The sequence below is a fragment of the Dendropsophus ebraccatus genome, chromosome 13 (genome assembly GCF_027789765.1).
Source record: "Dendropsophus ebraccatus isolate aDenEbr1 chromosome 13, aDenEbr1.pat, whole genome shotgun sequence".
NCBI lineage: Eukaryota > Metazoa > Chordata > Amphibia > Anura > Hylidae > Dendropsophus > Dendropsophus ebraccatus.
In genome coordinates this window covers 64,992,377-65,011,005 of record NC_091466.1, presented here as the reverse complement: position 1 = coordinate 65,011,005, position 18,629 = coordinate 64,992,377, and positions in this window count along the sequence as shown.

Genomic DNA, 18,629 nt, shown 5'->3' with positions numbered 1-18,629 from the left:
GCTCTCCGCTCCTAGGAATGACATGTCATTCCTTTTAGCGGAGAGCGGCGACAGCGGAGGAGCGCGCGCCCTCTCCTTCACTCAAAAAGAGCACACTGAGCACGACGGGATTCCGAAGTTCTTGCTCAGTGTGAACGGGGCCTAAGGGTGGGTTCACACGTTCCGTTGGATTCCGTCACTCGTACCCACTTACCGCAGTGCGCATCTCCGCCCGTACCATAAACACCATTCAATAGCCGGGCCATTTCTTCTGTCCGTGGAAAGATGTCAATCTGCACGGAGTCCGTAGTGTGAACCCACCCCAATTCCTCGCTGAATACTCACCTATTCCTCAGTGTGAACATACCCTTAGCCTTGAGCAGCAGGGTGGTCTGATTCAATTCCCTCGAACAATATGGAAGAATGGGCTAACACACACAGTGATGTCACAGCAAAGGGATAGTGTGCACAGTGACGTCACAGGAAAGGGATAGTGCGCACAGGGACATCACAGGAAAAGGATAGTGCGCACAGGGACGTCACAGGAAAAGGATAGTGCGCACAGTGACGTCACTTGAAAGGGATAGTACGCACAGTGAGGTCACAGGAAAGGGATAGTGCGCACAGTGACGTCACAGGAAAGGGATAGTGCGCACAGGGACGTCACAGGAAAGGGATAGTGCGCACAGGGACGTCACAGGAAAAGGATAGTGCGCACAGGGACGTCACAGGAAAAGGATAGTGCGCACAGGGACGTCACAGGAAAGGGATAGTGCGCACAGTGAGGTCAGAATACAGGCATGACTTACCCAGTTATGTCATAGCCCTGGAATCCCATCATACCCAAGCATTACGAGAATTGTAGTTTTGCAACAGCTGGAGGGCAGCAGATTCCCTATTCCTGATATAAAGGGATGTCACAGTACAAAGATAATGTCCACTATACACCACCCCATGTCCTGTTCTGTGGTGGAGGCACACGGCCCCCTCAGGCACCTGGCATAGGTATAGCTGCACCCTCTATAGCTACGACCCCCATGTATATAATCAGTTATATGTGTAAACAGGAGATATATATGTATATCCCTCTTCTGGGGGAGATTTCAAAGCTCGGCCCCCATCAGGTTTCAGGCTTTCTGTAGTTTTGTCTTTGAAAAATTAGTTGAAGTCAGCAACGCTGAATAATGAAGCCGCGGATAAAAATATTCAGGTTGATATCCCTGGATGTTACATCAAAGTGAGAAGCCAGCGTTTCCTATTAACCGTTCCCGCATTTTCCCTCACGCTGCTCGATTTCTATCTTAAAATCTACTTAATAATCTCACCACGGGGCTTTTCGTTGCTATTTAAAGCCTAGAAAAAGCTTGTTTTTCTCTATCTGCTTTTCACTATGGCGCCAGAACAAAAATCCATTTGTACTTTTGCATTATACAGTGGTGGACAATTATAGGGAAAACAGCGCACAGGTAACAAAGCCGCCATAGTCACCCGGACGGCTAATCTTCACACCACTACCATTTTTTTTTTCGAGAGGACTAAGAAATAATTGACTTTGATTTGTTGCTAAGGGAAACTGGTTTACCATATGGGGATAAGTGGGAAAAATTCTATATTCCCTATAGGGCTATTTCTCTTATAAGTTGACCATGAGGATCTATTACATTCAAGATTGCTTAATTGTTTAGGTCGACCCCCTCTATATGTTACTAAAAATAAATGTAGGTCCTTGGTCACACCATACATGTAAGAAGTCAACGTCAGCTAACCCGGCCCCCAGAGAGGAGATCACATGTCTTGTGACTACAAAGGGAGGGGGGAAGAGGGAGCTGAGCGTGGTCAGAGTGGACCAGAGTAGAGGATTTTGGACATCCAGAGAAGATTAGAATGGGAAAAAAACTGTAAGGTGCAAAAATATACAAGGTTATACATGTATATAAGACATAGGGGGATTGTTTTTGTTAACCCTTTAAAGGGGTGCTTCGTTCACAGCAGTAGCAACTCCCTACAGAAAACCTTGTCTGCCCTGGACAGTTCCTGATATGGACAGAGGTGTCAGCATAGGGCAGACTGGAAAGAATACACAACTTTCTGCAGGACATACAACAGCTGATAAATACTGGAAGACTTGAGATTTTTAAATAGAAGTAAATTACAAATCTATATAACCTCCTGACACTAGTTGATTTGAAAGAGAGAAAATGTTGTCGGAGTACCCCTTTAAGTTTCCCCTAGACCTTATACTAAAGTCAATTAGTAATCAATGAGCAAAGTCATTGCTTTGTAGTGAAAAACATGGTGGCAATATAGAACAGAAGCTAACACCCCACTGACTTTAATAAACAACACAGCTAAGATGAAGTCTTAGTTTTGCTGCATTTCTGTAGTCTTATATGCTTTTAATGCAAACTGTCCTCTTCATTGCCACACTTCCTTTCTAGTGTACATTGTGTAAGGGACTAACTATTCCTGCTGTACACTCTAGCTCAGAATTCAGCCAATTTGATCTCTTCTTGACTGTAATGGTGCGTTTACACAGAGAGATTTATCTGACAGATTTTGGAAGCCAAAGCCAGGAATGGATTTGAAAAGAGCAGAAATCCTAGTGTTTCCTTTATGACCCGTTCCTTGTTCATAGTCTGTTCCTGGCTTTGGCTTCAAAGATCTGTCAGATAAATCTGTCTGTGTAAACGCACCATAAGCCTGTCTAATACATCCACAGTTGGCTAAATTTCCAGCTATAGTGTACAGCAGAATGTACACTAGATAAGATGTTGGTGACAGAAAGAAAGTGCCAAAAAGACCAGAGAAAAGCAATAAAATACTTTTATTTACCAATATTCATTTAGAAACATTCAATAAGTAGCAGGTATAGAACATGTAAAGGGGATGCAGGTAGCATTCACCTGGGTCCCAGTGCCTTAGAAACTACAATATCCACTTCATCACATATTAGAATATATATATATATTTATTTATTTATTTATTTATTTATTTATTTTTAGAATGATCCGGGGCCACGAAACTTAAAATTCCGCCTCTGTTCATAAACATTACCTATAGGCGGTGACTGCTTAGATCAGGGATTTTTTTTGCCAAGGCACCTGCACCAATTTGCCAACCGATTTCCTCTTTATTCCTATGATAAAACCGTATTCTTCCAAATAAGAGTCTACAATGATCAGTATTCACCTTTGGGTTCTAAAATGGGAAATCCGGGTTGATTTTGCTCATCACCTGTCAGTTGAGTCTAGATCTACGGTCCAGGCTGAAGCCGTCAGCCCTATACAATCATTTAGCCATTGCTCTAAGTAGAACAAAAGCATGGAGTAAAAAATAAAATCACCTCCGGATAAATCGTGTCTGACAACGCGTGAGCAGAAATGTCATGTATCGTCTGTCTGAGAAGAGTGTTTACCAAGAAATATGGCAAGATAAAGCTTTATCCTTAAGGGAGCTGCACGAAAATGTGAGATGAAGTCAGTCCGGTGGGAAAAGGGTTAATAATTGACGTCCATCGGGCCTCGTACATATAAAAAATTGTTTGCCTTCACCTACATAGAAATGAATAGGTTCCACTCATTGACCTGATTCTTCGTTATTCGTGGCATACACATATTAAAGGGGTATTTTGGGAAAAGTCAACTTTTCCCCTATCCAGAGCATAGGGAAAAAGTAGGAGATCACGGGGGGCCGACCCCTAAATCCCCCAGGTCCCAACGGCTCTGTTATGAAGAGATTCTCTGGTTGGCACGCGACTCGTGGCTCTATTCATTCCTATGGAGTGATGGAAAGAGCCGAGTACACCAGAAGAGCTGGTGGGGCCCGATACGGAGATCACTGGGGGGTTCATAGGTTGGGATCCCCCACAATCTCCTACTTTTCCCCTATCCTGTGGATAGGGAAAAGTAGATTTTTTCACGAATACCTCTTTGACCTTTGACTTCTGGCATGTGAAGAAGTTGGATGCGGTCCTAGGGCTGCCAGGAAAACATGAATACCGCCATAGTCAATAATTCGCTCAACACTACTGACTTCTAAAAATAAACACTTTGATGACATGGAAATGACATTACAGCCTTTCCTCTTTGAACCTTCTCAACTTCTTTGAAATAGTCTTTGAATCCGGGTGTTGCCGATGTCTTTACGGCTACCAGACCAACTCCTCTTATCATCCCAGTTCTCCTTAAGCCCTTTTCCCTCCTCCATCCCACAGTTTCACAGTGAAATAAATTGCCATAACATCCTCTTTATTCAAGTGCTTAAAGGGGAACTTCAGGTAGAGATTTAAAGAAATGAAACTTCTGCAGAAGCATAAAGCATTACTTACCTATCTTTCCCAGTTTTGAAACTACCAAAAATCCATTTGTTTTGGGGGGTTTTGTTCTGTATTGTGTTTCTGTACTTCCTGGTGGAGCAGTTCCCAGAATGCAGTACTGGTTCCTATCTATCCCAGTTTTGTTCTGTATTGTGTTTCTGTACTTCCTGGTGGAGCAGTTCCCAGAATGCAGTACTGGTTCTAGAATGCAATGCTTTCCCTCAGCTGTTCATCACAGTCCACAGTTCTTGCAGCAGCTGCATCTGGCCGGTCAGAGATGGTGAATCACTCGGGATTAGGGGATCCAGCCATGCCTCCTGTGACATTACGCCCTGCCCCCGGTCTGCATCATCAGCCTGTGCTCAGCAAACACACACAATGTGACACAGAGGCATGGAATATTTGTCTCCTACAGTGGGAGCAGGAGACAATGTGGATTGGCACAAGGGCCATTTTTCTTCACTTCCTGGATTTTTTCAGCTACCAGTGTGGCAGAACCGCACAGATATGGTAATACATTATATAGACACATCTATATAACTTTTAATGTACTTTTAATAGAAAACACATTTTTCTTATGTTAAGTTGCCCTTTAAGAGTATGTTCACACTGAGGAAAAGCGGCGAAATCCCACCTGCCTCAGTGTGTCAGTGGAATGCGTTCCACGTGTCCGCTCACTGCTCAAAGAACTGACATGGCGATTCTTTGAGCGGAGAACAGAAGTGTGCGCGGCATCGCACTAACACACTGAGGAAGGTGGGATTCTGAGCAGAGTCCGTGGCGGGGGCTCTGTGCGGGATTCCGCCACTTTTACTCAGGGTGAACGTACCCTAACAGTATAACATTATATAAACATATCAAGTAGTAGTAATACCAATGACGTATAGGGAGGTGTAGAAGGGTTCAACTCTAGCAGCACCGATAATGAACTCCTCTCAGCTGAAACAAAGCAACTCAACAATTAATCCCTGGCTCCCTAGACCAATTCTATTGGGAACACAACTGCATTTATCCTCCATATACACCAGTAAACAAGAGGGGGAGTTGCTATCCCTTTGCCGGTCCCATTCTTACCACACTCCATTTTTAAGTGCCCTGCAAAACCTCCCAACTGCAGGCTGTTGTGACAAAAAATGTTTAACTTAAACCCTCACCACAACTTCGGCAACCACGCGAACATGGGCAGGCTGAAGCAGGTCTGGCACTCAACTGAAGCTCCACCTTTGTCTTCACCCCCTGGTGAGTAACCTCCTCTCCCCACCCCTATTCTCTGCCTTTCCTACATGACCATACTATCCTACCCTTGACCCCTGCCTTCCTTCTGATTACCCATTTATTTTTTTTAACCCTCCCCTTACCAAAGCCTCCAGTCCCCAGGCCAAACTTTGTCATGCCGGGTCTCCGCTAATCTACAAAGTATCTCCCTGCAGAGACCATTTTCCTGTAGTGCCACCACCCGAGAAACCAACCATGACATGGTGCCTATTTATATCAATTTTACAATTAGCAGGAGTCTTCCCCCTTTTATAAGTCAGTTTGAGGTAGCTTCTATGCAATTTGATCATAGCCTGATTCCAGAGTATTGGATCAGGTAATATCTTGCCTGGATAAATTTAGGTGGAGTATCATACTTTTTAAAGATCCTGTGTATTCTGTGCAGATTATAGCATACACTATGTTTAGTCTCTCCAATGTTTTTTGTTTTTTTGTTATATCTCAGGTTCTATGCTCTTCTCCTTGTTTCTAGTTGCTAGAGTTTAGCTCAGTTTCCTTGCAAGTCTCGGCTTTTGCTCAGCTTTTGGTTTGTTTGGCCTAATGACATCTTTTTTGCTAGATATAGTTTACAATCCAGTGAAATCTTAGGGATATTGCAGGGACAGTAAGATTTAGTTTATCAATAAAGTTTAGGGAAAATCATGGGAAAGGTTAGGGAGAATAATTAAGGGCCAGTTGTTGTATTTGATCTTCTTTTTTCTTCCTAGCTTATCTGGTTGCATCATCCAATTCCAGTTATCTAATTTTGAGTTTCTAATACTATCTCATTACAATCTAGTTGTGGTATTTTTATTTTTATTTATTTTTTTTATCTGATTGCTTTTTTTCCCCATCTATTCTGCTCTACCGTACGTCCTGGGGACAGGACGGGTTCTCCAGAAGTATTTTTTTTTTCTTTGTAGCCACTTTCCAATAGCCAAGAGTTGAGGATCCTAAAAATATGTCCCTCTTTTTTATTAACTTTTCTATTTATAAAAATAGTAATTGAGTGATTGATTGTACCACCAGGCCCAGGCAGAAGCACTATAGGCAACCGACCGACCCTTAGTGGGAGGAAACCCTAGTCCATTTATGATAGGGTTCCATTGATTCTAATGGAGTCACGTCATGGAGGGGCTGGAGTTTCCTCCCCATAAGGGTGGGTCGGCTGCTCCAGTGCTTAAGCCTGGGTTTGGTCGTACAGTCACTTTAAGTAGACAACCCCTTAAAGATAAAACTTTTTGTCCACCTGACTTCTACCACTAGCTGGTGTTGCAGTAACCCTAGGACCAAGTCTATTACCAGCAATATAAATGCAGACAAGGCTTAGCGGTTGCTATTACCCTGCTGTATGACAGAGGCCATAGCGGTTAATTCAACCAGAGTAACTTTGAGTTGGTAAGTTTTATGTTTAGATGAGTTTCTTGCAGGTATACAGCTATATCCCACCATGCATATACATCTGACCCCAGATCATATACAGTGTCATGCACATTAGATTGTGAATTTGCACACTCCAGAACTCTAATTGGTGCTTAACAAGTTGAATAAAAAAGATCTGTTATAATCATTGACTGCAGGTAGTCCTCAATATCACAGAGGCCCAGGAAGCTGAGATTTGGGTAGCTGTCTGTAATAGCTGGCAGTAAAAGCTGATTATCGTGTGCAGTTGCATTATACGGACTCCTTCACCTTCAACCCATCTCCCTCAACCCCTAAAGTTTTCAACTGATAACGTAAACACTTTTTTTTTCTTTCAAATCAACTAATGCTAAAAAATTGACATAGATTTATACTTTACTTCTATAAAAAAAAATCTCCACTTTTCCAGTACTTATCAGCTGCTATATGTCCTGCAGGAAGTGGTATATTCTCTCCGGTGTCAAACAGTGCTCTCTGCTGCCACCTCTGTCCATGTCAGGAACTGTCCAGAGTAGTAGAAAATCCCCATAGAAAACCTCTCCTGCACACCTTAATCAATCTCTATGCACCTAACAACCATCAACTAAAGTTTATCCAAAAAATACATAGACATGTCTCTAAAGTCCAACAAGGGAGAGTAGTATATTGCGGGGACTTTAATCTGGTACCTGACCCCCATCTTGATGCTACTTCCAATACCCACCATTCCTCACATGAATTTAGCAAATTTCTATGGAAAGAAGACCTATTTGACTCCTGGAGAGCGAAACATAGTAGTGAAAGAGATTATACTTTTTTCTAATGTTCGCACAACAGCTATACACATATAGATCTGTTTCTAACTGATAGAAATACTCTATACCAAATTAAAGATACCACCATAGGGGACATTTCGTGGTCTGACCACTCTCCAATTACGTTATCTATTCACAAGCTTACCAAAACTGTGCCAACCTACCTCTGGAGGTGTAATTCTTTTATTTTATCACATCCTCACTATAGACAAATAGTTGAATCAGACTTAATCGAGTATTTTGCAACGAACTCTACTGACGATATCAACCCTGCCCATATTTGGAACGCTCATAAAGCTTTTATCAGAGGAACATTTATTAAATTAGGACACCAAATCAAAAAAGAAAAATCGCAAAAAATTAACTCAATACTTAAAGAAATAAAGCAACTTGAATCCTTAAACAAAAAACGACAGGAAAAACATCACCTTGAAAAAGTCAACACACTAAGAAGGCAATTAGCTGAATGTCTCCTGTCCGACTTTGAAAAACACATGAGAAAACTAAAAATCTAATATTATTCCCAAGGTAACAAGGCAAATAAATTAATGGCTAATCAACTGAAAGCTAAACACCTCAAAACCAAAATCCCTTATATGATAGACAGTTCGGGCAAGGGCAAGGTGATAGACCCACAGGAAATCTCTAACCTGTTCAGAGATTATTACACTAAACTGTATAATCTTGAATCAGATCCATCCTTACATCACCCATCTCAGGAGGAAATTAACTCCTTCCTGGAGAAAATTAATCTCCCACAACTGTCTAAGGAACAAATAGATAATCTGAACACACCAATCACCATAACAGAAATACAGAATCTTATAAAGCAACTACCTTTAGGGAAATCTCCTGGCCCTGACGGACTTACAAACTTATATTATAAAACATTCAGTAATATCTTATCCCCTAGCTTACTCAAATTCTATTTGAGTGTAGTGGACGGCGGAACATTTCCCACAGAAAACCAAAAAGCATTAAAAATCACCCTTCCCAAGCCAGGAAAGACCCAGGATATCCCCCAAAACTACCGCCCGATATCGCTGTTAAATAGCGATACGAACATATATGCAAAACTCTTTGCTTTACGTTTGGCTCCAATAATGACCAAATTAATATGCGATGATCAAACCGGTTTCGTTAATGGCCGTCAGGGTACAGAAAATACCAGGCGCCTAATAAATATTATACACTATTTGGAAAAAACTGGGGAGGAGGAACTGCTTCTCTCGTTGGACGCCAAGAAGGCATTCGACCGGGTCAACTGGTCCTGCGTCTTCTCGGTGCTCCGGAGGTTAGGATTTGTCAGACCTATTGATAGGGCCATTGGCGCTATTTCTTCGGCACCATCGGCTCAGGTTTTTGCTAATGGATCCCTGTCATCTCCATTCTAAATACTTAATGGAACCCGACAGGGATGTCCGTTGTCCCCGCTTCTTTTTGTTTTAACGTTGGAGCCGCTGGCTACTGCCCTTAGATCGTCTGAAAATATTGGGGGGATAGCTATTGGAGAAGAGAAACATACTCTTTCTCTCTATGCAGACGATATAATATTAACGGTATCTGACCCTCTGGTCTCTCTCCCTAATATCCTGCTCACCCTAGAAAAATTTGGATGGATCTCTTATTATAAATTAAACACCAATAAAACACAAGCACTCCCAATTAATGTTCCTATAGAAAAATCTAACCAACTAAAATCTTTATATCCCCTTGATTGGCAAGACTCAAAAATTACTTACCTAGGTATCTCCCTAACATCTCCAATCAAAAACCTTTACAATGAAAACTATGTGCCGCTTTTACATACATTGCGATCCGATATAGCTCAATTTAACAAGGTAGAACTTTCATGGCTTGGTAGACTCAATGCATTTAAAATGTTTTTGCTCCCTAAATTGATGTACATATTTCGTAATGTTCCCATAGGTGTGCCAAAGAAATTCTTCTCCTCTACCAGAACCATATTATTAACATACTTATGGGGTTCCAAGAGACCCAGAATTTCATACAAATTACTTTATAAACACAGTTCAGCAGGCGGAATTGGATTACCAGATATTAAATTGTATCATAGAGCTATTATCTTGTCTCAAACTTATGCATGGTTTAAGAACAGCACAGTTCCTCCCTGGGTGACCATTGCGCAGTACTTGGTCAAACCATATACACTAAAATCTCTAATGTATGCGTACCTATGGCACCTACCCACCCCAAAAATTTGTTCATGCACCACAATGGCAGGGTTAAAAACCTGGATTGTGTCGCATACTGCGGTAGTCAAAAGACAAAATATTATTTTACCAGTTTGCCAGTGGATGTACTTCATATTGCTATTCCTACGATAGACTTAGCTAACTGGATCACACGAGGCCTATCTGAAGTAAACCAGTTGTTCCGAGAGGGCATTCTCCACTCCTATTTAGAACTACAAAATACTTATGATTTACCGAAAGAAGACCTTTATAAATTTTTAAAAATAAGACACTACTTAATGACAAAGAAACACACTTCCATGAAATATAGTTCGGAGTTTACACGACTATTTAACTTGCAACCGAAAGGCATTAAACATATATACAATTTACTAGGTAACCTAATGATGTTTGAGCCCATAGGCCCTTTTGAAAAATGGGTGTCAGAACTAAATATATCACCTTCCGAAAATGATTGGAAACAAGCCTTTCGCTGGTCACATAAAGCCCTCCACTGCGTCTCACATGTTGAGAATAGCATTAAAACCAGGCTACAATGGTATTACACCCCTTTGAAACACCATAAAATGTTCCCCTCTACCTCACAAATGTGTTGGAGGAATTGTGGAAATGAAGGTTCTTTAATACATGTTTTATGGAGTTGCCCTCTCGTGACTAAGTACTGGTCAGAAGTTTCAGATATAATCCACAAAATTTTCAGATATCCAATGCCTATTACACCACAACTAGCGATGTTATTTTTGGGAATACAACGTATTGTACCTCAACACAGGTCACTATTCTGCCTGCTTATAACAATAGCAAAATTACTAATTACTAGACGTTGGAAAACACCTGATATACCATCTAAAATTGAGCTGGTTCAGGAGATAAATAGATCGTACAAATATGAGGAGGCTATAGCCTATGGCAACAATACTATTGTCAAATTCAGAGAGATGTGGTCACCATGGACGTCAAGTCCACTCTTTTTACCTTAATTCTTTCCTAATTGTTTTTACCATTTGTTTATTATTTGTTTATGAACATAGAATAATTGCGTGTATGAACGTAATACATGCAGACTTATCACATTTTTATGAATAACTCTAAAGACATATTGCTTGAATATATGTTATATTGTGATTATTGTTTACTTTTCTTTGCCTTTCTTTATACTTTATCTATACAATGTGTTGAATATATTGTTCCTTTTTATTGCAAAACTTGCTATGTATGCAATACTCTATTGAGAAAATTCAATAAAATATATTGAAACAGAAAACCTCTCCTGCTCTCCAGACTGGAAATAATACCCCTTCCTGCAGGACATCCAGAAGCTGATTAGAAGACAGGTTTTTTAATAGATGTAATTTACAAATCTCTGGCACTTTGTGGTACCAGTTGGTCTGAAAGAAAAAAAAATTGTTGAACAACCCCTTTAAGTTTAAGAGGTGTTTTGAAGTTGACAGAGTCCCTTTAAGTTTTATAGTGCAGGCCTTTAATAACTTTCATAGGGTTTAAAGGAGACCCTGTTTGCACAGTCTCCTGTTATATGAGACAACTGCTCTATTTACTAACAACCTTTTCATACTTTGGACGGACGGCAGAATCCACCCGACCATAAAATGGAGCTCTATGGAACCCGACTCTTTTTTTTCTAACTGGCAGTCCTCTCCCCGCTCGTTCTCACCTTCAGTACAGGTCTGAACACTCAGACCCAGGCCAATCAAAACTTTTGACATGTCTCTATGACATGTCAAAAGCTTTTTGTAACGACAGTGACACTTTAACCCCTAGACGACCCAGGGTGTATAGTTACGCCATGGAAGTCTGTCCCCAGACGACCTAGGGCGTAACTGTACGCCCTGGGTGTTCCTCCCGCTATGAAGCGTGCAGTGAGCAGCCGGGTCCTCCCCGGTAATGACACGCTGCAGCGATCGCGCTGCTGCGTGTCATTAACTCCTTAAACGACCGCGGCGTTTAAGTGTAAGTGACAGGGGGAGTCCCCTGTCACTTACCGATCGGGACCCCCACAGTGTGACTGCGGGGGTCCCGATTGGTAAAACGGACCGCCGGATGTCTCTCACCTGCCTCCGTGCGGTCCAATCGGCGATCTGCTGCACTAAGCCTGCACAGGCAGGCTCAATGAGCAGATCGCCGATAACACTGATCAATGCTATGCCTATGGCATAGCAATGATCAGTGTAAAAATCCAAGTACTGGATGTAAAAGTCCCCCAAAGGGACTTCAAATGTGTAAAAAAAAAAAAAGTTAAAAACACTAACACACAACCCCAAAACCCCTCCCCCAATAAAAGTTGAAATCACCCCCCTTTCCCATTATATAAATAAAACATATAAAAATAAATAAATAGATAAACATATAATATACCGTAGCGTGCGTAATTGTCCGATCTATTAAAATATAACAAGCGTCATTGCGAACGGTAAACGGCGTACACTAAAAGAGGGAAAAAAGTGCGCGGATTACCGATTTTATGTTACATTATATATAAAAATAAAAAATAAAAAGTGATCAAAACGTCCGATCTTCACAAATATGGTATTAATAAAAACTAGAGATCATGGCGGAAAAAATGACACCACATACAGCCCCATAGGTGAAAAAATAAAACCGTTATAAACGTCACAATAGTCCCATTTTATTTATAATTAATTGCCAAAAAAAAGGATTTCATTTAAAAAATATATATAACATTAGAGAATCTGTGTAACCTGCATATGGTTGTGTTCGGGCTGACCTATAGAGTAATTGTATCATGTCGCTTTTACCATATAGTGCATTACGTAGACACAGGAACCCCCCAAACGTTACCATATTGCATTCTTTTTTGCGATTTCACCAATTTATATCTTCATAAATAATATATTTGGGATTCCATCATACATGTTATGGTAAAATGAATGACGCCATTACAAAGTACAACTATTCCTGTAACAAATAAGCCATTACATGGCCTTGTAGATAAAAAACTGAAAGTGCTAGAGCTCTTAGAAGGGGAGGAGGGAAAAACGGAAACACTAAGATTAAAATTTGCGTGGTCCACTGGGTCATTTTGGGCCTGGTCCTCAAAGGGTTAAAGGAGAAGTCCGGCAAATTTTTTTATTAAAGTATTGTATTGCCCCCCAAAAGTTATACAAATCACCAATATACACTTATTACGGGAAATGCTTTTAAAGTACTTTTTCCCTGCACTTCAAGGCTTTGCTTCCTGGATAACATGGTGATGTCATTTCCTGGATAACATAGTGACCCGACTCCGAGAGCTGTGAGGGCTGTAGCTGCTGGAAACAGGAAAGCTGCTTTTTCTGAAGTGAGGGGGGAGGCTGCAAAACAGCTTTTTGCAAAGTGACATTTAAATGACAGTTACACTTTAAGTAGATTCAGTTGCAGCCATTTTTAATATGGCTGTCCCTTTAAATGTTTCTCCCCTCTCTCCTACCTTTTGTAACCTTTTAATTAATTTGTATCTTCTACAAACAAGCTTCTACGACTTTTGCGGTGAACACTTCAGTCCTCTAGATCCAAACACGCGCCTTATATTGTGGGAGATGCACTTTCCCCGGAATTACAAGCAAATTATTGTTGAAGTAGGCACTAATATTTAATGAGGTTACTGAATCTAAAATTACCCAGTGGAAGGCTATGTGCGAGGATTACTCCCTAAAGAAGTAGCCAGATCTTTAATTAGTCACAATTGAGTTGCTACCTAACAGTCTACAGACAGCAATTAATACTGTGCTTGTTATTCTGGAATTATGTAAATTATTGGATGATTTCCTTCTTTCAAGCTGATGATAGAATGTAAATAACCAGACAGATGAGGAGATAAGTGTAGGATGTGAACGGGACATCGGTGTCCCTCATTTATATAAGCTGCAGTAGGCTTCACCACCACAAGGCGTAGTGTATAGTGCTGTGTCCAGCAGATAACTTAACTGGGAATCTCCTTCTACTATTGTTTTGTTTTTTTAAAGGGATAGTACTGAAGTGTCCCAGAGTGGGAGTGGGTGTCTAGTATTTGCAGTTTGGTATATTTCTGTAAGTATGCTCTGGGATGAAGGTAGTATTCCACACTCCCACCACTAGATGTCACACTGTATTCTATGTAGTACATTGCACAGGCTGAAGGAAGGTTTACACAAGGGTCAACTGCAAATGTGACTGATCTCATGTATTTTCTGTGTATGCCACTGCTATGTGAAACTGTCTATGAGCCAATCCCTGAGCTGGGTACCTCACAGAGGTTCTGCCTCTCCCTTTATAGTCTATTGCAAGCTTGCGTAGTATGTCTCCTAATGTGTTCTTGCCCAATCAGACGGCTCCCTGAGGTGTGTGAGGTAGAACAGGTCTAGGGCAAATTAGTCCACTATTGAGTCAGAGAAAGAGCCAAGAGTGTGTTGTTCATGTGGAAGTACTTTCCAGGACCTGGCCTGGAGGCCAGGACCCACCAGTGGGGACTTTATGTTCCAAGACTGTTTCTATTCTCAAGTATCCTCCAACCTAGCCATGTCAAGCTAGTGAAACCTGCAGTGAGGCTACCATAGACGGGGGGAGCAAGCCTAATCTACACCAGGGGACTATCTTCTCTTCAGCCTCCTGAAACCGAGACAGGAGTCAAGACAGCAGCTAGGTGAGAGTTAAAACGGCATGTGTCTGGTACTCGGGAAGGGCATATACCGCTCAGGTCCTGTGACAAGAGCTGAAGAGATAGACCACCTGGCTACCCTGGGTTACCACAGTACCTTTAAAAGGGTATTAACATCTTTAGGACCTATTGTACAGGATAGGAGAAAACTAGCTGATCACAGGGATTCAAAACCCTAGTCTCCAATTAGAATACCACCATGCAACCACTCCATATGTTCACTTGGCTTTTTCCATTAGAGATGAGCAAACTTTGAAAAGTTCAGCAGGGTCTTCCAACCTTTGAAGAACTGCACACTTTTTCATATTTAGTAGAGTGATCGTGAGCCTCAGCAACCAGTTTTTCCATTCTACCCAGGTCCCTGAGTTCACTAAGCCACTCTGTCATTGTAAGTACTACGGGCGTTTTCCAGTGTCGGGGGATAACCATATGTGCCGCAGTTAGAAAGTGTCTGAACATCCCCTTCTTGATGGTGGCAAGGGAACCTGGAATCTGCAACAACAGGGTCAGTTGTGGGGAATTGACGACGGTCCTTCAGGGAAGACTTGTGATTTTTAAATAGAAGTAAATTACACATCTATTGAACTTTCTGAAAAGTTGATTTGAAATAAAAAGATTTCCGCAAGATAACCCCTGAAAGGGATAAAAACTATACTATAGATTGCAGTCAAATGCTCAGCAAATGGTGAAAGAACAAGTTAAATGTCTCTTTAAGGTCAACTACATGAGCGGGAACTGAGCTTGGAACTCAGGCCAATTCAAATTTGAATTGTAGTTTTAAAACTGTAAGGGCCCTATTACACAGAGCGATGATCGGCATATTCGGGCCGATTTGGTTGATTATCACTCCATGTAATAGAGACAATGATCTGCAGATTACAACGATCATCGGCTGATCGTTGGTTTGGACCTTAAATTTTGGGGCACCGACCACTGCAGACTGCTGGCAATTGCCCAAACACCTGACACCTTACCTCTTCCAGCTCCCAGTCTTCTCTCCTGTACTGCGCAGCTTTCTGATCCCAGTGGCTGCAGCAGCCTAGTAGCTAACAGGCCGCTTAGCCAATCACAGGCCCGGGCTGCTGCAGTCTGTCAGGCTGTTAGACTGCTCAGACGCTGCTGCTGCTGCCAGGTCCGGGAAGCTGCGGAGCTCAGGAGAGAAGACCAGGATCAGGGAGAGGTAAGTTATCAGGTGTTTGGGCAAGGGCTGCATGAACATCGCTATCGATGTCCATGCAGCTCTTACTACCCAATTATCTGGCCATCAATAGGCCCGTAAAATAGGACCTTAACCTACCAGTCATGATTCTGCTGTCACCTGATGTGGTATTGGGGGTCTTTCAGCCTCATGTGACGCAACCCCACTGAGTTCAGAGGCCATTTAAAACTGCCCTGACCATACATGTCAAAAAAGGGCAAAGCATTTTACCTCGTGTTTACCAGAGTGGCCGATGAGACCTCTTAATGTAAAAGCTCCCTGTGAGAAGCTTCTTCATAATAATTACTTCCACACAGTTTATTCTCATTTTCTATTAGCTCGTGTGAACTTAAGTAATTTTGTAAACCGTATTATCCAAATGGGTTTGCCTTAATGAATGAACAAAGCGGACGAGTGGAAATGACGGTGAACACAAAGGCTTCACGAAGAAGTGATTAACAAAGCCGAATTAAATTGGGGTCAAATTAGAACTAATTGAAACACGAACGGACTTTTGTAAGATTTACGTGTTACATTTCCCAGGGTGTTGTCATTATAATGGATTAGACAACGAAGTCCAATTAATTGTAGGAATCCTGAAGTTTCACTCATTGACTTTTGGTTTTGGACTTTAATTTGTACATATTCCAGGATGTAGCTTTAAGACCTTCGAGGTAGCAAATGCATTTAGTCCTTCAGAGTACACAAATATTATAAATGGTGTTAAGTAGAGTTGCCGAAGTGTTAAGATTCCGCAACGTTCTCCAAACGTAAACTTTCGGCATTTGACTCCCCGTTGGCTGGAGAAGCAGCATGCCGCCTTAGGGCTGCCAGGAAAACATGGATACAATCTATGGCTGTATCCATGTTTTCCAGGACTCCCTAAGGTGGCATTTAACTTCTCCAGATGCCAGAAGTCAAATGCCAAAGGTTCGAGAACTTTGCCCCACCTGAACGCTTTTAACAACTCCGCTCAACACTAATTTTAGATGGCAGATGAGGACTGGAAGTGTCACGTTAAACCATTGCTACAATCCTATTTTCATACAGTCCTTGTTCAAAGATCCTGTACGGAGGCTCATGGAGTCCATCATGTTACATAGAAACATAGAGGATTGTCGGCAGAAGACGACCACTGGGTCCATCTAGTCTGCCCTTTTAGTATTTTCCTTTCTTGTTACAGAACAGCAGGAGTGGAGCAGATTGATTTATGTTCCGTTGTTTAATACAACTTGTCATTTATTGATTGAAATCTGCATGCCTAGGATTCCAGAGGGTGGTCCTATCACTGATTGTCACTGCCCCCTGGACTCCTTAACCCCCAATGAGCAGGGATTTCAGTGAATGAGTTAAAGTTATACTGAATCTTTTCTCTCAAAAATATAAATATCCTTCTGCTCTAGCAGAGATTGGATAGCATTTTTGTGGTGACAGATTCCCTTTAAGCATGTAAACCCCAAATCCCTTTAAGAAAGCCATATTGAATGTTAGCCATTTTTATCAAAAAGTAAAAAAAAATTCTAGAATTTTAACAGCTATACAATATCTCTTTTTGATATTGACTGAGCACATCTATATGTCTTTCTCTATAATAATCTTCCAGTACCATTACGTACGGAGTAAGGACCGATGTATTATAGTCCCTATTATGTTCTAAGTGGATTTTAAATGTATCAGAATTGATTATCCCCTTCTCCATCCCATCATATATTAGTAAATTGGTTTTGGTTTTAAAACGTGTAAATGAGTTAATATTTCAATAGCTCACAGCCCATTAAGTGTAATTAGCACAAAATCTTTGCAGATGGCAAATTGAGGAATTAAGTCATTAGGAAGTCAGTCAAAGAACTCCACAAGATCAGTGAGAGGGAATATTTCTCCGCTGTTAAAAAAGAATGGATTTTTAATGCCGCTCTAGCATTGAATATATTTGAAGGTCCATTAGTTCCATATCTCGGCACACGAAAACAGAAGGATTTCCACTTTCGCAGAAGTATGTATTATATGGCACTAATTCAATGTAAACAGCTCCTATGAAGGTCAAGCACAGATAGATATGTATAATTGTGTGTGTGTGTGTGTGTGTGTGTGTGTGTGTATATATATATATATATATATATATATATATATATTTGTATATTAAAAGGAAATAAGTATATAATTAAAATGAAAGTAAAACAATAAATGAAATTAAAATGAAAATGAAAGAAAATAATAGAAATTAATTTGAAATTAAATAAAAATCTAAATAATGAAATGAAATATTAACATAAATGATTATTTTAATACTTTAATATTTTTATATAATTTTATACAATCAAAATATTTTATTAAGTCAAAGATACTGTATAAGATAAAATATATAAAATTTTGAAAAGGAAACCAAAGCATCCTAACCTGCTGATTGGCCCAAATAGGGGACATTACTTAAGGGCACATTCACTGTAATTTGGCACCCTGCTAGACTGTTTTGTATAACTTGACTTGTATTTGTATAAAATATAATTTAACCAAACTAAATGATAGGAATGATAGAAGTAAATTCTTTTTTCTTCCCGGACACTCACACTTGATCAGCAAGTGTGTACCCACAATCTGAACCCCCCCCCCCCACCCCCACCCCCCAAACCGCTTGTACCTTCAGATAGCTGATTTTAATCCAAGATCTCTCCTGCGGTCCATTCGGCAGGTGATGCAGTTATTGTGCTAACAAACAATTTTTAAACTTGCAGCCCCGTGCCCTATGGGAGTGGCCTGGATTGTGTGTGCATTAGGCTGGCACAACCTCTCTGTCCCTCCT